Genomic DNA, 27,624 nt, shown 5'->3' with positions numbered 1-27,624 from the left:
CTTCAACATATGGAAATCAATCAATGTGATACACCATATTAACAAATTGAAGAAGAAAAACAATATGATCATCTCAATAGATGCAGGAAAAGTTTTCACAAAATTCAACACCCATTTATGATAAAAACTCTCCAGAATGTGGACATAGAGGGAAACTACCTCAACATAATAAAGATCATATGTGACAAACCAACAACAAACATCATTCTCAATGGTGAAAAACTGAAAGCATTTCCTCTAAGATCAGGAAGAAGACAAGGATGTCCACTCTTGACACTATTATTCAACATATTTTTGGAAGTCCTAGCCACAGCAATCACAGAAGAAAGAGAAATAAAAGGACTACAAATTGGAAAAGAAGAGCTAAAACTGTCACAGTTTGTGGATGATATGATACTATACATAGAGAGTCCTAAAGATGCCACCAGAAAACTACTAGAGCTAATCAACGAATTTGGTAAAGTAGCAGGATACAAAATTAATGCACAGAAATCTCTTGCATTCCTATACACTAACTATGAAAGATCAGAAAGAAAAAATAAGTAAACAATCCCATTCACCACTGCAACAAAAAGAATAAAATACCTAGGAATAAACTTACCTAAAGAAACAAAACACATGTATGCAGAAAACTATAAGACACTGATGAAAGAAATCAAAGATGAAACAAACAGATGGAGAGATATACCATGTTTTTAGATTGGAAGAATCAATATTGTGAAAATGACTACACTACCCAAAGCAATCTACATATTCAATTCAATCCCTATCAAATTACCAATAGCATTTTTCACAGAAGTAGAACAAAAGACTAAAATTTGTGTGGAGGCACAAAAGACCCTGAATAGCCAAAGCAATCTTGAGGGAAAAATACCAAGCTGGAAGAATCAGACTCCCTGACTTCAGACTATACTACAAAGCTACAGTAATAAAGACAATATGGTACTGGCACAAAAACAGAAATATATATCAATGGAACAGGATAGAAAGCCCAGAGATAAACCCACTCACCTATGGTCAACTAATCTATGACAAAGGAGGCATGGATATACAGTGGAGAAAAGACAGTCTCCTCAATAAGTGATGCTGGGAAAACTGGACAGCTTCATGTAAAAGAATGAAATTAGAACACTCCCTAACACCATACAAAACAATAAACTCAAAATGAATTAGAGACCTAAATGTAAGACCAGACACTGTAAAACTCTTAGAGGAAAACATAGGAAGAACACCCTTTGACATAAATCACAGCAAGATCTTTTTTGATCCACCTCCTAGAGTAATGAAAATAAAAACAAAAATAAATAAATGGGGCCTAATGAAACTTCAAAGCTTTTGCACAGTAAAGGAAACCATAAACAAGACGAAAAGACAACCCTCAGAATGGAGAAAATATTTGCAAACGAATCTATGGACAAAGGATTAATCTCCAAATATATAAAAAGCTCATGCATCTCAATATTAAAAAAAGAAGCAACCCAATCCAAAAATGGGCAGAAGACCTAAATAGGCATTTCTCCAAAGAAGACATACAGATGGCCAAGAAGCACATGAAAAGCTGCTCAACATCACTAATTATTAGAGAAATGCAAATCAAAACTACAATGAGGTATCACCTCACACCAGTTAGAATGGGCATCATCAGAAAATCTACAAACAACAAATTCTGGAGAGGTTGTGGGGAAAAGGGAACCCTCTTGCACTGTTGGTGGGAATGTAAACTGATACAGCCACTATGGAGAACAGTATGGAAGTTCCTTAAAAAACTAAACATAAAATTACCATATGACACAGCAATCCCACTACTGGGCATATACCCAGAGAAAACCATAATTCAAACAGATACATGTACCCCACTGTTCATTGCAGCACTATTTATAATAGCCAGGTCATGGAAGCAACCTATATGCCCACCAACAGACTAATGTATAAAGAAGATGCGGTACATATATACAATGGAATATTACTCAGTCATAAAAAGGAACAAAATTGACTCATTTGTAGAGACATGGATGGACTTAGAGACTCTCATACAGAATGAAGTAAGTCAGAAAGAGAAAAACAAATATCATATATTAACACATATATGTGGAATCTAGAAAAATGGTACAGATGAACTGGTTTGCAAGGCAGAAATAGAGACACAGATATAGAGAACAAAAGTATGAACACAAAGAAGGGAAAGTGGGGGGAGGGTTGGTGGTGGTGATGGGATGAATTGGGAGACTGGGATTGACATATATATACTTATATGTATAAAATAGATAACTAATAAGAACCTGCTGTATAAAAAATTAATTAATTAAATTATATTAAAAAAGAAAAAAGAACAATTGGGGTTTTTTTAACTTTTAATTTTATATTGGAGTATAGTTGATTAACAATGTTGCATTAGTTTCAGGTGTACAACAAAGTGATTCAGTTACAAATATACATGTACTATTCTTTTTCAAATTCTTTTCCCAGTCAGGTAGTTACATAATATTGAGCAGAGTTCCCTGTGCTATACAGTCGGTCCTTGTTGGTCATCCATTTTAAATATAGATCAATGAGTTCTTTTTCGGTAAGATCATCTCCCTATGGCAGGGTGAGCTAATGTATGGGTTAATCCACCCATGAGCTCTGTGAATAGGCAGCACACCCTAAGGGGCTTTGTTCATCTGGATGTTCTTAACGATTAGAGAATCTAGCTCTAAACCATTAAATTCAGTATTATTCTGCGTTTTTAAGCAAGTGCAGCAAAAAGTCAGCACTCTTTTGGACCCATAGATCCTGTGTCCAGACCCACCGTTTTGTCTGAGCAAACCTACCAACTCCACCACTGTAGTAATGGAACGGTGCACATTTGCTTTTGTAAAGTGACATCTTTCAGATACTTGGTGGCTATTCAGATACACATACCCTTGATGGCCTGCACAGTTTCACAGGTGTTCTTAAAGTGCACACAAAGATTTAAAACTCTTGAAATGTATGATTTTGTGGGATTTTCTCAGTCAAGTGCATAGCAAACAGTTTCCAGATATCACCTTAGTCTACTTGCAGAAAGAGCAAGATGAAATATTTTTGAAAAATATACTTGTAGTATGTCATCAGAAAACTAAAGAAATGGTGTTCTGTTGAGAAGTCTTGGATAAAAATATGCTTGGTTGCCAGATCCTTGTGAGTCAAAATCCACAGATAATAATTGAGAACTAAAACTTCCTTTAGATCAAATGAGTATTGGGTATAGAATTTCTCAGACTCGTTTGTAAGCATGTTGATGTGGATCTCTTTGTTGTGGTCTCTTTCCCTCTCCTCTGGGTCTCACACATATTTCATGGTTGGCTCCATACTTCCTGCTCAAATCTGTTCTCTCACCTATTCTTCCACTTTCATTGAGGTACATCAATCCATTCAATCCATTCAGCTAAGAAATTCTGTCATCCATCTCTCCCCAACCAACTGGCCAAGTCCTAGTGATATTGCTTCTTTTTAAAATTTATTATTTTTTAAATTATTTTTATTTTTTTTATTGAAGTATAGTTGATTTACAATGTTTTGTTAGTTTCAGGTATATAGCAAAGTGATTCAGTTATGCACATATGTATCTATCCTTTTTCAGATTCTTTCCTCTTAAAGGTTATTACAGAATATTGAGTAGAGTTCCCGGTGCTATACAGCAGGTCCTTGTTGGTTATCTATTTTATACATAGTGGTGTGGATTCTGCTTCTTAAACCTCCCTCAACTCTTTCCTTTCATTTCTAGCCTGTCTATGATAGCTTTAGTTAGGCTCTCATTTCTCTCACTTAGATTTAGAAATTATGTCAGTTTATCTCTCTGCTTCAGTCTTTTTCTTTCCAATTCACCTTCCCTATTAGCATAAGTGTTTTCTCTCTCAACTATCTAAGTGATATGTCATTCCCTACTTAAAGACTCAAATACTTGTATGGCTCCTTATTGCCTGTGAGAGTGCTGTTTATATTTTTTAATGTTACAATATGCTGTAATAAGTGCTAGAGTTGACACATGCAAGATATATCAGTGTTGCAAAAGTGGGTAAGATCAACACTAATCTGTTATGATGCAAAAACTCCTTTATCTTCTTCACTACTCATAGGAGGGATCACACCCTTTGAATAGGGGATGACTTACAAAAAACTGGGTACTTTTTTAAAAATTAAGATACTTAATTTACTTTTCAGTAAATTAAGCTGAACCTAGAACACAGGTTGTGGAGTCAAATAGTCATAAATTCAATTTTCTGATATACCATATAGGAGATGTGTATGGGGCAGGTCATTATACCTTTCTAAGTCCAGTTTTTCACCTGTGAATCGAGGATAGCTATGCCTGTATGAGAGTTTCTGTGACAGTTCATTAAGGTAATTGATTTAATGCCCTGGTCACAGTGCCTAGTGCATAGTATGTATCCATAAGTGTTAGTTCTCATCCCTGTAAAGACATGTAGGGATACAAGAGAATGCCTCACTGTGAAAAGTTATTTCAAGCAGGAAAAAGCACACAAAATGGCCTGTCCATGGGGAACAGTGTGGCCTATTTGAGGAACTCTAAGTGACAAAGAGACTTGAAAGGGAAAAAAAGACAGAAGGTGAGAATTGAGATAAAGTAGTGGCTTGTTCATAGAGGGCCTTATGTTCTATTTTACCTTCTGGGCTTTCTTCTCTTTGATCTCTTCAATCAAGCCTCTTCAGTTTTCTTGTCATTTTCATTACCTTCATAACTAAGCTTATGAACTTCATAGACCATATTCACTGCTTCTTCTTCCTCAACCCACTTCAGTCTAGAATCTAGCCCTATCACTCCACTGACATTATCATCATCAATGTCACCAACAAGTTCTTAACGGTCACATCAAATGGACACTTGTCAGTCCACAGTTTTCTTTAACTCTTGGCAGGATTTTGATATATTACTCGCCTTTTGGAAGGTCACTTTCTTCTTGACTTTGATTATTTTTTTCACTCTCATGGTTTTATTTTGATCTCTCTGTACCTTCCTTTTCCAGCTCTTTCAAGAGATCTTAATCTTTTCCTATCTCTTAAATATGTGATTCTGTCCTTAGATCTTTTCTTTCTTCATTCTGGATTCTCTCATCCTCAAAAGTGACATCAGGTATCCACTAAGTACTTATTATTCTCCATAAATATATATATAAATATAATATATATATATATATAATATATCTGTCATCCACACCTCTCTAATTATAACTTCCATCTCTCCACTAGACTAAGTTTTATAAGAGCCAAAACCATATCTTCCTTGTTCACTCCTTTGAACAACTATCTGACTGTGGTAGACTGCACTTCTCTTCTCAGTTCTTTGTCCCTTGCTGTATTCACATCTATGTGCCTTTACATTCCCTCCTTTAGAGACAGCATACTTTCTCCCAACAAACTGATATAAGACTTGGCCAAATGACTTGCTTTTGTCACTGCAGTATGGGCAAAGTGACACTATGTCAGTTCCAAACCTACTCATAAGAAATGTCATGTCCATCATTAAAAAGTCCACAAAAAATAAATGTTGGTGATGGTGTAGAAAAGGGAACCCTCTTACACTGTTGATAGAAATGTAAATTGCTTCAACCACTATGGAGAACAGTATGGAGGTTTCTCAAAAAACTAAAAATAGAGCTACCATGTGATCCTGCAATCCCACTCCTGGGCATATATCCAGAAAAAAAAAAACCCTATAATTTGAAGATATACATGCACCCCTATGTTCATAGCAGCACTATTTACAATAGCCAAGACATGGAAACAACCTAAATGTCCATCGAGAGATGAATGGATAAAGAAGATGTGGTACATATATACAATAGAATAATACTCAGCCATTAAAAAGAATGAAATAATGCCATTTGCAGCAACATGGATGGACCTAGAGATTATCATACAAAGTGAAGTAGGTCAGAAAGAGAAAGACAAATACCATATGATATCACTTATATGTGGAATCTGCAATATGACACAAGTGAATTTATCTATGAAACTGAAACAGACTCACAGAGAACAGACTTGTGGTTGCCAAGCAGGAGAGAAGGCTTGGGAATTTGGGATTAGTAGATGTGAAATATTATATATAGAAGGTCTAAACAACAAGGTCCTACTGTATAGCACAGGGAACTGTATTCATATACTGTAATAAACCATAGTGAAAAAGAATATAAGAAAGAATATATATATATATATATATATATATATATATATATATATATATATATATATAACAGAATCACTTTGCTGTACACTAGAAATAAACTCAACATTGTAAATCAACTATACTTCAATAAAATAAATTTAAAAAGTAGTGCCATGTGTTCCCACCCTCTCCTCTGGGAGTTTTCAGACTCTGTCATGAGAAGAGCTTCCACTGGGAAACTGGTGCCCCTTCAGCCTGAAGCCCAGAATGATTCTGATGGAACAGAACCATCCCAGCAATCCTTCAGGGGTGCAGAGTGAAGCAGAACAGCTCCAACCAACCCACAGTTTTGTGAATGAGATAATAAAGGAGTATTTTTTAAGCTGCTGAAATTGAGTGATTTGTTATGCAGTATCTTTGTAACTATAGCCAACAGAGACACTAGCTGCATTTCAACCCTTGTGATAGAAAGATAGGGAATATAGGAATAAATCAGATGGATTTATAGATTTAATGCTGTGGCATTGGAGTTTTTGCTTGAATACTTCTATTTCCTCAATGTAGAATGAGAAGACTCAATTACTTGAGAAGTGGACTGGGTGCAGAAGGAAGGGTGAGAAGAAATTGACATTATAAAATAAAAGTCTTAAAGCATGTGGAAATGGAGTATGGGAAAAGGAAAACTGTTGGTTCTTCAGGCAGTCTAGTACTTTTATTTGTGTTTACTAGCTATATGAATTTTGACTTTTGTGACTCATTTTTATGTTTTCTACTTATTTTTCAAAATCTGAGTCATAATTTTCTTTTGAATTTGTGTGAGTTGTACGAAGATATTATGCTTTGGCATGTTTTTTATAAGTATTTTTCCATTTGGGAGGTCATCTTATATTTTTGCTCATAATTTTGGGCATAAAGAATACTTATTTTATTTATATGGCATAGAGAATGTTTTATTTTATTTGAGTGGTAAAATCTATCAGTCACTTCCTTTGTTTTATTTTCCATGCTTCTATCAAAACTTCTATGAAAAGTTCAGAAAAATAAATTTTTTTTTTTTAGCACTACAGAATTTTAGAGCTAGATGTCCTCATTTTCACATGAGAATTTCATTGAGAAAGATGTGGTTTAGAGAGGTTAGAAGACCTCTAAGCGGTACAGCCTAGGGCAGAGAGCAGTTCTGCCTAACTGCTGGGCAGTTTATGATACTAACCGATGGTCCCAATCCCATCTCTTTTGATAATATCTAATATTCCAAAGCTAGGAAGCCTCAAATTTCACTTATACTCATATGGCATAGAGATGATAACAGAAAGCTACTTTGCTCTCTGGATAGTCTAGAGCAGAGTTCCCCAACCAGTCCCCGGCCTGTTAGTAACCTGGCCACAGAGCAGGAAGTAAGCGGTGGGTGAGCAAGCCAAGCTTCATCTGCCGCTCCCCATCGTTCCCCATCGTTCGTATTACCACCTGAACCATCTCCCGCAAAAAAGTTTGGAGACCGCTGGTCTAGAGGATTAGGTTTTTGGGGCTGTGCCTCTTTCCTGGAGCTGCCAGACTGCAATTCTCTTTTATGACACCGGTGCCTTGTTACTTTTTGTGTCTCATGGATTCTAATTAAGTTGAACCTCAAACTGGATCAAAGATACTCGGCTTTTTTTGAACATGGGATGGAATTCAAATATTATTAAAAGTTTAAAGCATAACAATAGAGTGAGGTTCTCTGCTGTAAACACAATTTTAATATTTTTGGCTGTATTAATGAAATTCTATGCAGTTTGTGCTTTTGGAGGGAATCTCCCCTATATAATAGTATTTTCCTTCAGTTGTTAGTGCAAAGAGGAAGAAAAAGGAAAATCATTTTTGAGGAGTTTAGCATGTAAAAACTAGCACAGAGAGGTTGAAACATGGTCCTAGGAGCAAGGAGCCACTTTTATTTAGTTGTATGGATTTCAAAATAAGAATTTCCCCTCAAAATCTTTCCTAGATGAAAATTATTCAGTTGTTAAGCAAAATTCCTAATTAACTAGTCACTTTGCAATGAGATCTTTAAGAGAACTGTTGAATCCGATGTTGTAAAGAAAAACTTTTGTATTCAAATTGGCACATCGAAAAGAGGAGGGGATCATTCTAAATATTCTCAGTTGTTATTTTCCACAAATCCACTCAATGTTAGTCAGAAAAATTTTGTTACAGCTGTTAATCCAGGCAGGTATAACTTTCTCTGCATGATTATGTGAATATTTAAGTCTCTGTCCCAGTAACAAGAGCACAATAGCACTTTTACAAATAGCTAAAAAACATTTTCAGCTGGCAGAAGTTCTTACCACGTTTGAAATTTTTACTAGTCCTGCTATGTACATTGTGATAATGATGACACATCTCTTAGCCATCAGTATCCGTATCTTGAGCATGTCCAGTAACATTCCCGTAGATTATTATTTACATTTTTATTAATACTCTTCTTGGAGAATTTGTCTTTTAGTAAAAGTAGCCTTAGTCTTTGCTAATTTGTGTAACAAGTTGCGTGTGGGTATCTGTGTGTTTGTATGCATGTGTATATCTGTGTGTTTTACTTAAAAACCTTTGGCCTAAGTGAGCTTTGTTCTCTGAGTCTCTGAGCAGCTTGTTTTCTCAGTTGTGTACATATTCTTGAAAACAAGAGCCCTCAGCTGATGAAAAATATACAATATCTTAGAAAGGAGCAAGTTCCCATCTGCTAGGCTTTGTATTTTTTCTGATTTTCCATAGCAAGGGAGTATTTTGACTTTCTTCCCCTGATATCGAGTAGGCCAGCTTGAATGCTATGGAAAGTACTTACGTAGCCAGTTAGAGGTGATGGGTGCAGGAGTAACTGCTATGTTATGGATTGAGTCCTACCAGGTAACATGTAAAACAGTGAGTTTATGAATAGCCTAGCAGCATATCTGCATCTATATTGTTGTATTTCTCAGTTGGAGTATCAATGACATTTCATGTAAACCAATTCTTTACTAGACTGGATTTCCAGGAATATGCAAAGGATATTTACGTCCTTGGTCACTGCCAACATAATGCAAGTAACACACCTCCATCATTCTGATGATCCGAAATGCCCTCACACATTTTCAGATGCTTCAAAGAGTGATAGGTGACACCCCAGCTTGAGAACCACTAAATGAAAGATTTCATAAAGATGTTATAGACACATTTAATAAAATGTTCCTGAGCGAATACTTGTTTTATCACTAGACTTTCTAATAGCTCCTCTTAAAATGTTACTTTGTTATGTGTACTACCTAAAGTGTAAGACAGTTTTTGTTCTGTAATGTTTCACAAAGCACTATATCCAAATGGTGTTTTGGTGTTTTCTCAGTGCTGGCTCCATCTTGGATTCACTGTCTGTGCCACAATCTTTGGGTAGATATAATTAGAGAAATTTCTCTGAAAGAGAATTCTTTGCCTTTCTTGTGTTTTCTTTTGGAGGTTCTCTGCTTCTTCCACTCTCTCCATTGCTCTCCAACTCGTGGTTTAAGTACCTAGTCTCCAACAGGTGAGAGACTAGGGGTTGAGTTGAGTCACCTTTCACCTGAGGAAGAGATGAAGGATCCTGAGTGATGTTTCTGTATACCTGGGTTAGTAGTGTTGCTAGGCAGGATGGAAGAAATAATCCAAGGAGAAAGCTAGGAGTCAGAGGAAATAAGAATCAAGAGTAAAATGTTGCCAAAGAGAGAATATGTAGCAGTATAGGAGGGGAGGAAGATTTGCACTATTGGCACTATATAACAGAGTGGCATATTACCTATAAAGTAAATCAGGATCGTCTGGGGTGAAAAGCAGCATCCTGCTCTCTGTATAGGACTGAGGAAGGCTCACTGACACCCCCAGCTAAGGAAACCAACTCCTGATGCAGGTGACAGAGAGGGGAAATGACACGGATTTATTCCATGCTGAGGCTTCTGCAATGGTTCTAGTTTAGATCTGAACTGACTCCTTGAACCAGGAGTGGTTTTTGTTTTTGTTTCTGTTTTGAAACTAAATCAATGTATCAAGTCCATAAACTTGTTCTATCTACCTCTACTTTTTCATGTGGGCAATGAACTGTACTTGGGTGGCTTGAGAAATATAGGGAACCTGAAATTTTAGAAGAATATAAATGCATCTAATTAGATATCAAAAAAGCCACATGAGATAGTATTATTTAGTTTTATTAAACAGAACAAAGTTGGCTTTCTTTAGAAAAAATAACTTTAAAAAATGTGAGTATAGCATTTTAATACACACATGTACACACACACACACACACACACACACACACACACACACACCCCTGCATGGAAATCCAAGAATATGAAGAAAATAAGTATAATGATTCATAGACCATCTTCTCTACACCAAGCATTTTGTTAGGCAATGAACCTATAGAATCTTTAGTTCTGTAAAGTTTGCAGATCAGTAAAAGTAAGGTAGGTATATTTTACAAATGAGGAAACTGAAGTGGAGAGAATTTGAATAACTTGGATATTGGACATGCAATATTTTATACAGCCAGGACTCCAACCTAGTGTGTGATTTCAAAATTTATAGATTTTAATATTTTTTTCAGTGCATGTGTATTAGATTACAACAGGAGTAAAGGTGGCATTATTAATTTTATGGGAGTGATTTATCCCAGCTAAAGAAGAATATTGATAGTACTGTTTTCAGATATTTCACAAAATTAAGAATGACTGAGAAATTATGGAGGACTTTGATTCTATAGATATCAACCATGAGTTCCTTAAATTATTGATAATATTGGAACGCTCAGAAGGTAGATGAAGACATAAGTGGACTACTGTGGACATCATTAAACAAATAAAGGACAGTTGATTAGTGAAAGAAAGTAATAGGAACTTTGCAAATAATCATGTAATTTTGAGTTTAAATTGGTAGGAACATTTATTTCAGAACTTTTCATGTGGTTAAAAATAAAAATTGGAAACTAGAATCTTCCCTTGTATGGAAAGTTGAACAAATTGTGATACATGAAAACCCTTGAAAATTACACAGTCATTCAAAAGAAAGCATTAGATCTATGTCAATTGTCTGGGACAGAGTCCATGATTATAGTGAGGGAGAAAAGCAAGATGCAGAGATGAATACATAATGTGATCTCTTACTCAGGTTGGGTTCTCCAGGAAGCAGAAACTGAGATGGAATTTAAACTGTAGGATAATTACTAGGAGTATTTAAGAATCAACACCTATGGAAGGGAGGGGTAAAAAGCAAGACTGGGCAGAGGGTGAAACTGAACTGTGAAACAGGACTGATGAGAATCTTGGCTGACCCAGGGGGACGGTCTAGGACTAAAGTGGGACATCAGAATAATGTCCCTGCACTGGGACAAAATGGACAGGAAGTCATACTCTGACCTGTATCAGGCACTTACTTAATGTGGGCTGCTCAGGAAATTGTGTGATCTTGGGTGAGGCAGCTCTCTGCAGCCAAGGCAATCCCTGAAGGAAATGAGAGCTGAAGGCATCTGTTGACAGCACCCCCAGCTTCTAGGCCTTCATTGAGGGGAGATCTGTGTGGTGCCTCCACCCATCACAATACCTGAAGCAAATCATGCCCAAACTCAAAAGGTGCAAACATATTTGTAAGTGATCACACATGCACGGGGAAAAGTAGAATATAAACCTTGGTGATGGGGAAAACAATTGGGCTTAGGGTAGTACAAGTAATCAAAACAAAACAGAAGATAAAAATATTGATAACAAAAAGATAAATCTTATTTAAGTAAACTAAAAAGTGTATTTATGTAATGCTGAGAAAGAAATATTAAAGAATGGTCATCTGATAGTATTTCTCTGGGTTGTAACATTACCTGTCCATTGTGCTTCTCTATGCTATTTGAGTAAAAATTATTTAGATAATTTGAAAAATTATAAAGCTATTTAAAAATTAATAGCAAATTATGTAATCACTAGATATACTTAAAATACAGTCTTAAATAGATGTCAAGATGTCTAGGTCACATAGTAAGATGGTCTAAAAGCTTTATTCAAATATTTCTTAAGTGCTTTCAATGAACCAGGATCTGTTCTAGGATGTTGAGTTATATCTGAAAAGAAAGCAAACAAATATTCCCACTCTTATGGATCTCACATCCTATAGGGAAGAAAGAGAAGATAAGTAAAAAGAACAATAAATGAGTAAATTCTATGATAAATTTAAAGTTGTTGAAGGCCAGCTGCCAGGGAAACAGACTATCAGATTCTGTAATTTGCATTCAGGAGTGTTTTGGAGAATGTTTTTGGGAAGAACAGCTAAGATGGAGGAAGGAAATAGGCACAAGTAGCCCAAAGTGACCAATTGGTAGCCATAGTTTCAAGATGAAGGCACACTCACTGTGACTCCTGTTAGAAGTGTTCATCTGGGAATAAGTCCACTAGCCTAGTAGAAGCTATAGTTAAGGTACCTTCAGACTATATATCTGGATTCAGGGCAGGAGAGTTATCACAGTGCTGGATCAAGACTGTGAAACTATACTATAGTCCATTTGAAGTGAATACAAATATATTCATGCTCTCTGTCCTGAAGAGGTGGAGAAAAAGCACTCTGGCCAGATCACTTACTCTATACCATGTAACCTGAGGAATTGTTAACCAGCTCTGGCAAAGATACCACATCTAGCAAAGCAATTGCACTTGGGATTTCTAGGTTGAGTTTTCAGTCGGCAGCCCACTGTAAACCCAGGATCCATCTGGGTTTTGTACAGACATGACTAGTGAATTAAATGGAAATGTAAGATGGATCACTAATCCTGAATCCATTATGTCTTTAACAGAGGACATAATATTTGCTCACTCTCCCCTGGTTTCAATATAATATATCTAGATATATCTGAGGGACAAGTTTCAGAGATTTTCCCACTTTGATGATTCTTAACCTAAAAGCCAAGCAGCCGATATGGGGTATTATCAAAAGCTAAATTATGTCCATTTCAACTGTGCATTCAGAGACCAGGTAAGTCTGAAAACTCAGGGGTCCCAGTGAACACTCTGTGAGCCATACCTGAGACTTGACTCCACTGATTAACTGCCCTGACTCCTGTCCCATATAAAAGGATCATAATGATGCTTTGGTCCTCCAGGTAGATATGTCAACTTGAACCCTATGCAAGAGATCTTGAAAGGTTTGGACTTTCTCTCTGACTCTAGTGTAAAATTAGCCAAGTAAATGGCAAGGTCCACTTGGAAGGGACTGGGCTAATAATTACTGTGTGAGTACTGGGTACCCATTCCTTGGTATTGCAGGTTTCTTCTTTCTAAAGTACAAGTCTCTCCTTCAATTAAAAATTTCTAGGTCTGAAAACTGAATCATGTCTGGAATCTGGGTAAGAGATGGAAATATTTTTTTATTAGGGTAACTGCCTTTAGTCTCCTGATCATCCATCCTTTATTTTGGTTGTATAGCTTGAGCAGAACCTTTGTTGGCTGCCCACATATCTTGCCCTTAGGACCATCTCTGTAGCTCTCTGGAGGTCCTCTCCTGACCTCCGCTCCAATGTTTCTATTCATTATAGTAATTGCCGCAACTGGTTTCTGACAGTTTGGCACTGTCACCTTGCCTCTATTAACTAGACAGCCTATGAGTCCCATTGCTGTCAGTGATCCCAGTTATTAACAGTTATCTCCTACTGTTATCCCTACCCTCTAGGGAACATCTCTGTAATGCTCACATTCCTCTCACTAATATATTCCTTATTCCTTTGGTAAGTGGAATTTTCTCTCCTGGAACTTAGTGGTCTCGTAGGTTTTCTGACCTATTTAGTGTATTCATTCAGGTATGCCTACCTCTGTGAGCTCTTTGATCCCTCTACAACTGTAAGGTACAGCAGTTCTAGCACTTCTGCCTCACAGAGTATAGTCCATCACTTTCTCTAAGCTTCTGGGAGCCATCCCAGCACCCCGTTTGCCCCCCTCCCAGGACTTTGCATGGGTTTTAAATCTTGTAACCTGAGAAAGTGCTCTCACATCAAAAAACTCTCTTTTATTCTACATCCTCGGAATGGAATCCCATGTATAGTCTCCTGGATCCAGCCAGTATATATTGGTTAGTTCTTCCTTCAGCTTACAATCCTTTTGCTACTTTAGAAGATTCAACACTTCCCTAGATGAGTTAGTTTGTGACTTAACCATAGTTGTTGGCTTAGGGACTAGAAGAGAGGGAGAGGGAGAAGTGGAGGCGTATACTGAGAAGAGCATATTTGGTCTTGCAGAGAAGACACCTCAAGCAATGGTAGTCTAGCCTATTAATTAACAAGGAGGAGTATATCACTTTGACAGTCTCAGAGGGTTCAGGAGTATCTGAATATTTAACATGTGAAAGTTCTGCAACCCATACATCCACATCCCAGTTTTCAGGGCTCTACTCCTTCCCAGTCTGGGACCTGACTTTGCCATAACAGACCTCCGGGAGTAGAGGATTCTACTTTCTAAAGAGCTCTACTCCTCTTTATTTAAATACTGAGCTGTCAGCTTTTGTTCTTTGCTGACCACAGGGTCAATCATAGTGTTGATAATAGAGTGTAGGAGAGAAGGAGGAAGAAAAAGACCAGTCATGATGGTCTCTAGGTGAGAGATGCTGGCGGTATGAACCAGAGTGTTAGTAGTTGAGGTGGTAATATCTGATTCTTGATATATTTTGGTAATGGGGCAAATAGGATTTGCTAATGATGAGATGTGGACTGTGAAAGATAAAGAGTCAAGAATGACACCAACATTTCTGATATGAGTAAGTGGAGTGATGTAGTCGCCATTCATTTAGGGTCAGTTTTGGTGGCATTAGGAAGAGAAATGTTCAACTTTAAATAATTTAAATGGAATTTTCAAGTTGTTACATATAACAGTCCAGATAAGAGATCTACATATTGGAGTCTTTAGCATATAGGTGTAATTTAAAGCCATGAGATTGGATGAGAACTGCAAGGGAGTGAGTGTAGACAGATAAGAAAAAGGTTCAATGTCTAAACCTTGGATCACTTCAGTATTAAGAGGTTAGCAAAGCAGGAGGTAAACCAGGAACGTGGTTTCCTAAAGCCATGTGAAGAAAATGTCAAATGCTGCTGATGGGTCATATAAAAGGGATACTTGAAAACTTTGTATTTCGCAAGGTACAAGTAATTGGAAATCTTCACAAGAGCCCGACTGGAGTCAGTTCAATAGATAAAAAGGACATTGTGATATTGCATACACACCATTCTTTCAAGAAATTTTTCTGTCAAAGGAGAGAATAACTCTAGGTTGGGGGTGGGGAATGGAGTTAAATATATATATATCTTTGTATACTGATGGTATGATGGTAATGGTACAGTTGAGAGAAATGTTGATAATTTGATGATGAAGCACACAGGAGAATTGCAGGAGTGAGGTTCCTGAGTGGGGACACAGCAAATGAGATCTAGTGAAAATGTGGAGTTTGACTTTAAAAAGGAGCATTTAGAGTTTATTCTAATAGGAGGAAAGGAAAAAATGTCTGTACAGATTCTAGAAGACGAATAGATGTGATGATGGGAGCTTACAGAATTCTTATTATCATGGTTTTCATGAATTCAGTGAAAGAGAACTGAAATAACGAACAGGGAAGAGGTTTTGGAGGTTTGAGAAGAATATGAAATAGAGAGGAAAGAGGAAAAGTAAAAGTAATACAATTATTCTGTATCATTAAATGCTCACTTGAGTAAATGCCATAAAGTTAAAGTGAGAAAGAGATTTGTACATATTTTTTTCCAGCCACATTTAGCAATTTGGGTACAGGAATGAAGGAGGTATAGAGCTGTTTTTAACAAGAGTGAGAGTTTTGCTTAGCAAATTTAGCCAAGAGAAAGCCAAGTGAATTGAGATCTATGAAAGATGGTGCTCATAATAATTGATCATGTAAAACTGAGAATGTTTGAAAGAGAATGTTTATAATACTTGACTAAGGTGAGCATATAGGGAAGCAAAAGCATGATGGGTGAGGGGTGGTAGGATAAGTGGATTATAGGTCTTGTGGGAGGGGGTGTGTTGAATGATATTTGAGAGCCAAGGATTTGAGAAAGTGATCTGGAAAGACAGGATGTGATGAGTATACAGTGGGTCTAGAGTGTGAACATAGAGTTTAGTGACTGAGTCAAGGTGGAAGAAACTATCATTGGAGGGAGATGGTCAAGGAGGCAAGACTACTGGAAGAATTTCATACCTAAATACTGAAATGACTCAGACTCAAGGAAAGAGTTGTGGTGGAGTGAGCTGGGAGCTAAAGCTAAATTTTAAAGATTTAGGAGAACCCCAAAGTCCTTGAGATGACTGAAACAAAAAAACAGAAGTAGATGGTGTAGCGTGATGACATTTATATTAGAGCAGGAAAGGCAGGTGTTGGGGAGCATAGAATAGTATGTAAGTGGCAATGAAGAGCAAGGATGAACCTTCCTTACCTTCACCATTTGAGATACAGGGCATGCAGGGCCTCTAAAGGAACCACATTTCAGCAAGAACAAGAAGATAAAGGGAACTTTCAGAGAAGTTGTTGAGGACAATGGAGGGGTTTTGCTAATGACAATCAGTTTTAGGAGTCAGGGAGCTGGCAACTAAAAGGTAGATGTAGAGAGCTGTATAGAGATGAGAATGCGGAAAATGAACTATGTTCTGGGAATCTAGTTTGTGACTGACAAAAGTAGTGATAAAGTGAATAAATAGATGAGTCCTGATGAGGAGGTGAGTGTTTGGAAGTATGCAAAGTTTAGAATCTATGGACCTCTCTTCATCATCTTAATGGAGGTGTGGGGACCTCAATCAAGGGATGATCTAACTGCATAGTTATCCATATAACCATAAAGTCTTTGACTTTTTTCTTTATGGTCAAAAGTCCTTATTGACAAATTTGTTGGCTTCTCTAGGGGGCAAGCTCAAATACGTAGCAGGCACCTCTAAGTTTCCATTTCCCCACTTAAAATAAATAATAAATTCCCATAAAATAAATTATAAAATAACCATAGTTTTGGCACATGAATGAGCAGAAGCCAATTGTGGGGTTTTACTCAGAGCAGTAATAGTAGTGGAAGTCTGCCATCTCTTACCAAACCAGTTAGTGGTGAAAATAAAACTGCTCTGAATACAACCCTAGGATTGCCCCTGGCAGCTTCTTTCAGGCCTTCCTGGACCTCTCAGCATCATTATTTCTTTGGACCACTTGGCAATTTAGGAATACCCTTCCTTTTGGGAATTTCTATTGCTGTCTCCCTTCCTGATGCCTCTTTCTGAGTCACCTTCCTCGTCTTCTGAACCTCATCTGTCCCTTAAATAAACTGCTGGCATGCCTAAAATTTTCTACTTGGTCTCCTTCCTATTTTATTCTGTGGCAGGGATCTGAATCTTAAATGCCCTCAAGGTACAGAATGTCTCTCCTTCCGCCAAATCATCCTCTCCAATGTAAATTTGGTTTTTCAAAAGCCAAAAACTGATGGTAAACATCCAGTACTCAAAACATTTAATGACCTCTTTTTACTACTAAGCAAGTCTTTTTTCCTTAGTGTAATGTTGAAGGTTATATGCAAATTTGACTCTGTTCTTCCTGGGTCTCATTTTCCATCACTTTTTCTCTTCTTAAGGGTCCCTTAACTGTCACCACATTTATCAACACACAAATTGTGGGTTCTACTATACACTTGTGTTCCTTCAGTTTTTCTTACACTATTTCCTTTACCCCCAATATTCTTTCCCCTCTTCTCCATTTGTCAGTCAATCCAGTTCAGAGAAGACTTCTTTTGTGAGGTCTTTTGGAGGAGCATCTCAACTTTCCAAATTGCCCAATACTTCCTGTTTGCTATCATGACAGTCTACTTACACTTCCAATATAGATGTTTTCAGAGTCTGCTTTTTGTTACACTTTACCTATTCATTTAAATTCTTCTTGTTAAAAAGAAGTGAGATAATTGTCATTAAATCTGCATGTGTGTGTGTGTGTGTGTGTGTGTGTGTGTGTTTTCTCCCTGTCTGAGCACTCTCTATTAGATTATTAGTTTCTCCAGGGCAGTTTGTCATTCCGTCAGTACTTTACACTGTGCTGTGCATATAACTGGTGTTAAAAAAAAAAAAAGAAATGTTTATTCAATTAAAATATGACAGGGAAAAATCGAGGCTGGCAAGGAAGAGTGAATGGCCATCAGCTGAATAAGGAGATGTCAGTAGAATGTGAGTTCCACAAAGATAAGGATTTTAAACTGCTTTGTCTTTTGGGAGTGCTGTAAAAATTCATTGAATGAAAAAGACTAATATAGGAGATTTCACACTTATATCTCAACACTTAACCTTGAACAACATACAGGAGTTATATGAAGGGTGAGGTTTGCTACATCCCGATTCAAGTTCACTTTTCAGAAATGGTGTCTACTTTTCTCACAGTCAACCTCAAAAAAAAAAAATCTGAATATACATAAAGGAGAAAAATGTTTTCCCAAGCATAATATTACAATAAAGGAATTGTTCTTTTTACCAAACTTTTAGGTTTAAGGAATGCTCCTTAATTCTATTCAATTTTTTAAATCAATCACTCTTGTGCTGGATATTTTTAAATGAATATGGCACTTTTGCATGGATCCATAAATAAACAAAACGTGCACAGCTTTGTTTATGTTAGGAACCTTCTGCTAAGTGTTGCTTCTATTTATTTACTTTTAAATTATGCCAGATTTCTGCAAATTTGAGTCAGTTTGGGGATCAACTTGAAATTTTAAAGACTGGCTATGTACTTTGCTTCTGATACCTTGCAAACCTATTAAAGTAACAGTTTTAAGGGCCAGCAGAAGTTATAAGAGGAAATTATTCATGATGGACTTAATTATGGAAATAGATGCGTCATACTACAAAATTTTTACCATTCCTCTTAATTCATTTTAACTTCTTCATTCTTTTTGTTTCCTCCTCTTATCCAGAGTTTTTAGTCCTGTCTCTTATATTTTAAGGTCAGATGTTACCTGATTTGTGTAGCATAATATACAATTTTGAGACGAACCTGAAGGATTCTATAAGGGTATGTTGATATATCAAAACTTTGTGCAGAAAGTCATGTTGCTAAAAACAAGCTCTACTTACATTCATGGCTGAAATTATAATTCACTAATTCATTCATGATAAAGAGCTGGTGTCCATAAACTGACTCCCTCTTATCATGTGTAATTTGGCATGAGTCATGAGATTTAGAGTTGGTTAGCTTTTCTCAGAGAGCAGAAATGAGAAGATGGAGTTGAATAAGGCAACAATAGACACCGATACTTGTCTCACAAACATCCATCTAATCCCCCTATCTGCTTCTTCCTCTCTCTTAACTGAACCACCATTATGTTCAGGTATTTCCTATCCTCCACACTGGCATGTGCTTCAAGATGATCTCATCTCTAGCTCCGGGGATAGTACATACTTATAAAACTAAGTCAATCTTATTCTCTTTGAGAGTGGTTGGTTTAGGTGTGGGCATGTGACCTAATTTTGGCTAATGAGATCTTCGTTGAAATCAACCTTAGTGCTTCTAGGAAATTTTATCTCTAGAGAGATAGACACAAAAAATGATAGTCACTTTCTTTCCTTGAATGTTTCTTGTGCCTGCATATGATGGCTGGAACTGCTGCAACAGTACCTGTGAGGGAAGCCTGCCTGAGGGAAGAGCCAAAATGATGGGGATGACAGAGCAAAAGAGTGGGAAGAACCTACACCACCCATGACACACTGAAGCTTCAGATTGTTCCTGCCTGGAGCCTGCCCTACCTGGGACCTCCTCATTTAAGCCAGTTTGAGTCATTTTATCTTACTTGTAGTCCATAGAAATAAGACAACTTTCCTTCTCGCTATGGTTAAAGAATACATTTATATTATGTTTTGTATAAGGAAAAGATACAGATACCTAGATTTCTTTTGGAAGTACATTAGTGACAGTAACATAGCTAGAGATTAGCTTTCAATGGACAATGTTCAAATTTTAGACGTTTGAAATTTGGTAAGGAAAGAAGTGTAAATCGATTAGTACTGCCATTGGGTAACAGAATTGTTTCTTTTTCACTAATATAAGGTAGCCAAAATTAAAGGAATAGCATAGCTTTCAAAACAGAAACACTCAAAAGGAAATGCTATCAAATCATCATGCATTCTAAAAGAGTTAAGTTACAAATAGGTAAAAACAACTGCTCTTTTAAGCATTGCTACCATTATAAAATGTTAGCAGTTAGCAAGAGACTAGGGTGTGAACAGTGGCCTCCTCTTTTAAAGAGTAGTTTTTCCCAGAGAAAGAAATATAACATCATTATGACTATCCAATATACATTACTGTTTTAGTCATTTTAATTTTCAATTAAATACAGCTCCTGTTTCAGCTGCAATGAGTTAAAACAATTAAAATTTTCATATTATGTTCATCCTATTTGTAAAGTAGTTCATACTGGAATGTGTTTTAGGTGAAAAAAGGTCCACGACAAAAAGTGGGTAAGGATAAACTTGAATATGACTTTTAAGCTCAGTCTAGATACAGTGTTGTAGGATATAATTTCAAAAATTGGATGCCAATTTTTCAATACTAATTAAGGTAGCTTTGACATTCACTGCTCTATTTAATTGACTTATAGTTGGGATACCGACCAGGCCATTTTTGGTCCCTAGAATGCCTTTATGCAAATGAAACCCACCAGAACATGGCTTGGCAAGCAGAGCAATAGGCTGGATTCCAGCTCCTTCTTGTCCATTTGGCCAGGCATTGTTGTGTGGTGAACAGCCAGCACAAGTGTACTCAGAGGCCCTGGGTTGCAAATTCCAGTGTTTAGGTGGACAAGTGTTAGACAATAGGGAGCACTGAGAATGGGCAAGCTAGAGACCCCATCTAAGCATAGCTCCAGCTATTGTTTTCAGGAGGGAATGTAGACACAGTGTTTTCACATCTCCCAATTTTTGAAAGAGGCTGGAAGTCTAATGCAGTTTATTTAACACCATGGACACAAGCAAAAGGAGTGTGAGGCCCAAATTTAAATTGTGGACTGGATACTTGTGACTCTGGCTTAAAGGAAGTGCATAGCCATAGCTGCTTACTCAGATACCATGTTTATCCTGATCCTGTTGGGCTCAGGAATGTTTGAGCTCCTGGAGGTGATGGTGCAAGTGAGAAATGTGGGGCAGAAGCCATTTGTCATCCAAGGTAAGTCTCAAGTAGGAGAGACCATAGATACAGATATGGAGGGCAGGGGAAAAGGTAATAAATGTGATATTAACTGAAGAAGAAAGAAAAGGAGTGTATAAAATTAAGTACTATGTAGGTAGAAGGAAGTTGTGATTTTCAGGTAGTTTGCCTTTTATAGTACTATGCTACTAAATAGCTCCAACGCTTTGCTAACATTAATTAAACCTCACAAACCCTTGAGATAGGTAATGACTATAATTAAACTGATATTCTGGATCCGTACAATGAGACTTAGAATGCCCAAGGTCATAGTCAAGATTGTGTGGCCTAGTTTGGCAGACAAATTACATGTTCTTACAATGTATTACTCCTCTGGAAAGAGCTTTTCTAGCTCTCTCTTTCAATCTCTCTCTCTTTCCATGTTTAGATTAAGAAGATATAATGATAGGATAAATAAACTTGATCACTGAGAAGTTAAACTGCAAGTTGATTAGGGAAGCTTAAAGACAATATGGAAAAATAGCTAAATGAACAATCCATAGTTCTAAACATTTATAATATGCAAATTCTAATTAATTGCATTTATTTAAAATATTTCCATTTAAATTGCTGGTTTAGCTAAATGCATCAAGAAATCAAGAAATCAATGCATGTAAAGCTCTCTTTATACTATACAACAGTTTAGAAAAGACTGTCATTAGTTTGAAAAGAGAACACAACAGACAGACAGAAGGAACTCTTCTTGTTGCTATAACTACAGCATAACAAAGGTCAGCACTGGGGAAAATTAAAAAAAAAGAAAACCTTCCTGGATTGAACGTTAACTACTGAGGGATATTACTCTGAATTTTTCCTCCCAATAGAGAAAGATAATAATCCTTTATACTGAGAACAGTTAATTGAAGATAAACCAAACAATGGTAACCTACATTTTTAAAAATCAAGCATAAAGAATTGGTTTTGATATGAAATCTTGAGAGTAATATTAGAAAATTGTGCTTTTGCAAATAGGGGCATCCTGGTTACTTTGGAAATCAAAATCTAAGTACAGGAGAAAACAATAAAAATCACAAACATTTTATGAAAAATCTTTCTTGTATTTAATGTGGCAAATCAAAAAATTTCAATTAACATTATTTAATAGAAAATAGTTTATGATTAATTTCAGAGTTGTTTGACAGAGCTTAAAAAGTATGACTTTTATAAGCCAAATTTTAGGTCTCTAAAAAGTAAATTTTAGAAATAACTTCATTATTAAAATTCATTGAGTTTTTTTGTTTGTTTGTTTTGAATAATTGGGCAAGTGTTATCTGGTAATTTGAAGATTCAGTAGGCTATTTATAAAATGTCCAGTTTCTGCTTATAGATTCAGTTTCCACCTTTGAGCTAAGGAGAACATTAGTTACTTGAGTTACTGGGTTTGAAGTTTTGACTGAAAATAAGGAGAGGGATTGAGAGAGGAGACTCTGTCACTTGCTTTCCAGTGTTCTGTAAATCCTGTCAGATACAACTTGTGTGCAGGGAGAATGGCTGAAAGCACAAGGAATGATGCTGCCACATTCTGGACTGCTCTCCTGGAAACAGGGATGCTGTGACACTGAATGCAAGTTGACAGAGCTATAAGAAGTGTTTTCTGGTCAGCTCTTAATTGTCAATTTCATAAGATTCCCAAGCTTCATATTACTTTATCATTACTGATCTATCTTAAGAGATATACTTTCAAGAAAGCATACAGGTGATTCCATGCCTAAGGCAAATTTTCCTGGGAGAAAAGTCAATGAAGGGTGCCTTGATATTGCTAGGCAGAGGAAAGAGAGACCGAAAGGAACTTGGGGCTCAAACTGCAAATTTGTGTTTATATCTGTGAGTGTCTGGAAGCTACTCACCGTGACTTGGTGGTTTTGGTTTGTTTTGTTTTGACCAAAATTGACACATTATTTCCTTCATGAGTAAATAGTTTGAAAAAAATCTGGAATGTTATTGCTTGGGTTTCCTAATAATCCAATGAACAAAATATACCGAATATTTATGATAAAATACAAGGAAGTCCATATCTTATCAAAATCAAGCCAAATTAGGGAGCCTATAGAAGAAGTGTTCTTCTGGAGACTTTTCATTTCTAGCCTATTGTTATTTCATTTGTATGGATTTCCGCATTTGGGGACAACTCCTATTATACTGTCATGGAGTATTAAAGATGTAATTTTATAGAAACGAAAATTTGTATAATAAGAAGGAGTGCCGTGAAGAAATAAGAAATGGCCTAGACCAAATTAGATCTTCCAAAGAACAATTCCAAAAAGTAATGCTCAGGTTAGCATTTGGTAAATATCGGTCTAGTGTCCAAATTGTATGTAAAAACAGATGAATGTATGTACTCGATTAGCATACTTGATTTGAATATGGTGCTAATGAGGCCACGGTAATGGGTTTAACCCTGTGAACCTATTATTTTCATTATCCTCAACAGTTACGGATTTTATCCCTAGGAGTGGTCAGCCATTCCATAAACGCATCCTGCTAGTCATTAGAAAGTCAAGGCAAGAGAGTGTACATAGCTTAAGACAAATTTGTTGTTGCTAGAAAACAGCTCAAAGCACATGACCTGCTGTTGGCAGGTTAAGAGTACCAGCTTCGAATATGAAGGTCAACACTGTGATAATGATGTATCGATATTTAATTAAAAGTGAAAGAAAATAACGGGTTTGAAGAATATTGATTTTAAGGACTAATTTAATCAAATTTCACTTTGTTGAGTCACTAAGAAAATCTCTGAAAATTTCCTTAAAATGTTCACTTAAGGGATTTTAAAATATTATTGCATTATAAAAGAATAATTCATTATAAGCAAAAAGTCTCTTTTATGTAAATAATAATACCTTCATCTTAGCTTATGGTTCTTTATTAATTAGTTTTTTTTTTTTTTTTATCTGGTGATGGTAAGGTGATGGACATTTTCTTGATAAAGTGGATCTGCCGGAGTAGAGAGTTCTTGCCAGGTGTAATAGGAGACGAGATTCAAAACATGGGGCCAATTGGAGAAGAGCTTTGAATGACATTTTACAAATTTTCCATTTTTATCCTATGGACCATGGGGAACTTACTTCTACATTTTGTGTATGCTACTTTCTTCAATGAGCATGGCACAGAACGTTAGAACCTTCCATGTGTCAGGCAATGTATGAGCTGGGACATGAAGCTGAATAAGACACAATCCCTGATATCAAGGATCTCCAGTTCTGGTAAAGAAGACAAATAAATAAAAATCCCAGATAGCTATAGTTAGCAAAGAATTGAAGACATTATTCTGCATTTGTTTTATTGGCATATTCCTCCTGCAAAGAGAGTGGTTATTGTATTATTATCTACAGACTGAATTACTATGGAAAGAAGCAGTCCTCAGATACTGTGAACAGGAATTGGGAAGCTGGATTCTAGGATGTTAGGTGAGAGAGCTTCACACACCTTTCCTAACCTGGACAGTGAGTAGTTTTTATGACTAATAGGGTACACATTATTGGTGGAGGGATTAAAGCTTACCTCTGGGTTTTGAAAACACCAGCAGACAAGCTGCTAATGCCTAAGATTTATCTCTAAGTCAGTTTATTTTAGATTTATGGTATTTCCTCTGCTTGTGTTACTTCTGCTTTCTTTATTCTTTAGTAAATTCTTGTTTGACTATTTTATCCATAGCTTGGCTGTCCTACAGGTATTTAAGGAAACATAGTTTGTTCATAGTTGCCAAACTTTCCCCAAAGTCATTAAGACTGCTTTTAGTGGTAATCTCTAAGGGTGGTAATCAGCAAAAGTGTTCTCAAGGGAAGAGGGCTCTTACAGTCGATTCATGGCTGTGTGGGCCAACTTAACCTCTGCAGCAGGTTATTCTCCTCCCAATGTTACTCTTGGGGGAAAATGCCAGCTGTCCACCAAAAGTCTTTCTCTACTCCACAGTAGTAGAGTTTGCATCTAGGAAGTAACTGCCCTGCCATCTTTGCAGCTAGTCATGGCATGTGACTGGTTCTTGACAGTTGTCAGTGAGCTGTGGTGCTGTGGGTCACTTCAAGACCAAGTCTTTAAGAAAGGATCATGCCCCATTCATGCTCTTCTGGTCATTTGATGTAGTTGATGAGCAGTCCCTCAGGGATGGCAAGGTCCCAGAATGAATCCATGGATCCATGAATCACTCAAAGAGGAGAGCCATCCTCTGATCTGAAATTCCCACCCTGGACTGTGACATGAACAACAAATATACTTCAATTTTTTGCATTGACACATTTTGAAGTCTATCTGTTACAACAGATAAACTACCTTTTTAGAGATTCTGGATAATGATGACAATATTGATCATGATCATGAGGAAAGCAGCCATGCTTTAGAGATATTTCACAGCACAACACAAAATTTCTGCAGAGTAGGGACACTTCTTCAAGTGATACTCAAGTTGATCTTTCCCATGAAGATATCAATGAAGCCCCTGTGCTCCTACTTCAGGTCATAAAATATACAGAGTAAAGTACAAACCATTTCCGGGAATTGGAAGCTGTAGCAGGCATTTTGCAAAGAGAATGAAACTTAAGTTTTAGTACTTTATAGAACTATGAATTCCGAAGTAGAGTTAATACAGGACTAAGTGTCCTCAATGATTTACCTAAAAAACCTGACACATCATTCTGGAGAACACAATGGAGAACGTGGAATAATGTGAGACATGGTAGATATGTAAGTGGTAAAACTAGTATATATATAAAAAAATAAAGGATATGAGGTATCCCAGACCAGAAGAGAGATGTTTCCCTTTATCACATTTGGCTAAGGATGTAATCAATTCCCTAGCAGAAAGGCAATGGTTGTTATATCCGAGGTATGCAGTATATTGTCTAAAATATATTCTGTATATCATATAAATGAGGGGCTTATGATCATAATTAAAGTTAAGGTTCTAGTATGCAGAGAGGGTTATTGATTAATTGTTGATAGTAAGACTAGAGTAGAGGTTATAAGCATAAAGTTTTGGAGATACTGGATTGGGTACAAACTTCAGCCCTATTACATACTAACTTTTTGACCCATGTAAGTTATCTGATATCTATGGGCCTATTATTTCCAGTGGAAATAATACTAACTACTTCATAGGGTTATTTAAAGGACAAAATAAACTACCTGCAAATTACTTACTACAGTGTCTGACACAGATGGGTCATTAATAGTTGCTCTTATTAATCATTAAGACTGAGTGTTCAGAGTTTTCCCTTTATCAACTAGAAAATAAAATTATTTGGAATTTAGAGCTTATTTTCTCTCATTTGTTTAAAGTTTCATCTTGAAAGTGAGCTTGAAGCATTCTGAAAAGAAAAGCAAGTTTGGCATAAGAGAGCATGATATTTTTATTTGATTTTAAAAACTGTTTATTTACAAATTCAAAACCTCTAACATTGGACTACTTCAAATATTTTGAAAAGATGTTTAAGAATCTACCATCTTTCCAGTATAATGAGTGTAGGCGCTCATTAAAAGGTGCCTACATTTTGCTGATAAATTTCTTATGATGTTCAGCTCAAAAAAAAAAAAAACTCAACTGGAAAATTCCCTTCTTTGCTTTCACAAAGCATTGACAAAAGTATAAAAATATCTTATCAATGAACTTAAGTAATTATTAACCACCCAGTTATTTTGTCCATAAATGCCAAATAACTGATTTGATTGATTTTATAACCAACTTACTCTATTTTTTTTAATTACAAAACATGCATCTTAATCAATTAGTCACAAAACAATTTGCACCCTATTTCAATAGTTGCCCACTCTTGGTACAGCACCTGCATTTCTGCACACCACGGTTCCTAACATCTTATCAATAATCAGTCCTCCAGAGTTGGTGGAATCTTGATATGGTCAAGGTCGGTCTTTTGAAAATTCAAAAACAAAATGATTTAAAATGTCTTTTCAGCATGTTGTTATTATAAAAGAAACAACTCATTATTATACTTTTCTTCCTTCTCTGAAAATATATTATTGTATTATTCTAGAGTACAGTTTTAATTTTAATACAGAACTTTTACTTTTCTTTATAAGACCAATTTAAACAATCTGAATTTTTTCCTTCCTACTTCTGTAGCTTATTATGAACCACTATATTTTTCTTTAAAATTATCCAAAAGATTCATATTTTTAAATATTTCAGATAAATATGAGCACAGTTCATTTCAATAGTAGGATAGCATGTAGCCAGGAATATCTCATTTTCTTTAAAGCAGCAGTGAAGAAGTTAATTCATGGCTGCATTTATGAGTGAGTTTTATTTAGTTTTGACCTGTGGTAAAAAG

This window comes from Mesoplodon densirostris, chromosome 1 (genome assembly GCF_025265405.1).
Source record: "Mesoplodon densirostris isolate mMesDen1 chromosome 1, mMesDen1 primary haplotype, whole genome shotgun sequence".
Taxonomy (NCBI): Eukaryota; Metazoa; Chordata; class Mammalia; order Artiodactyla; family Ziphiidae; genus Mesoplodon; species Mesoplodon densirostris.
This window is presented reverse-complemented; position numbering follows the sequence as displayed.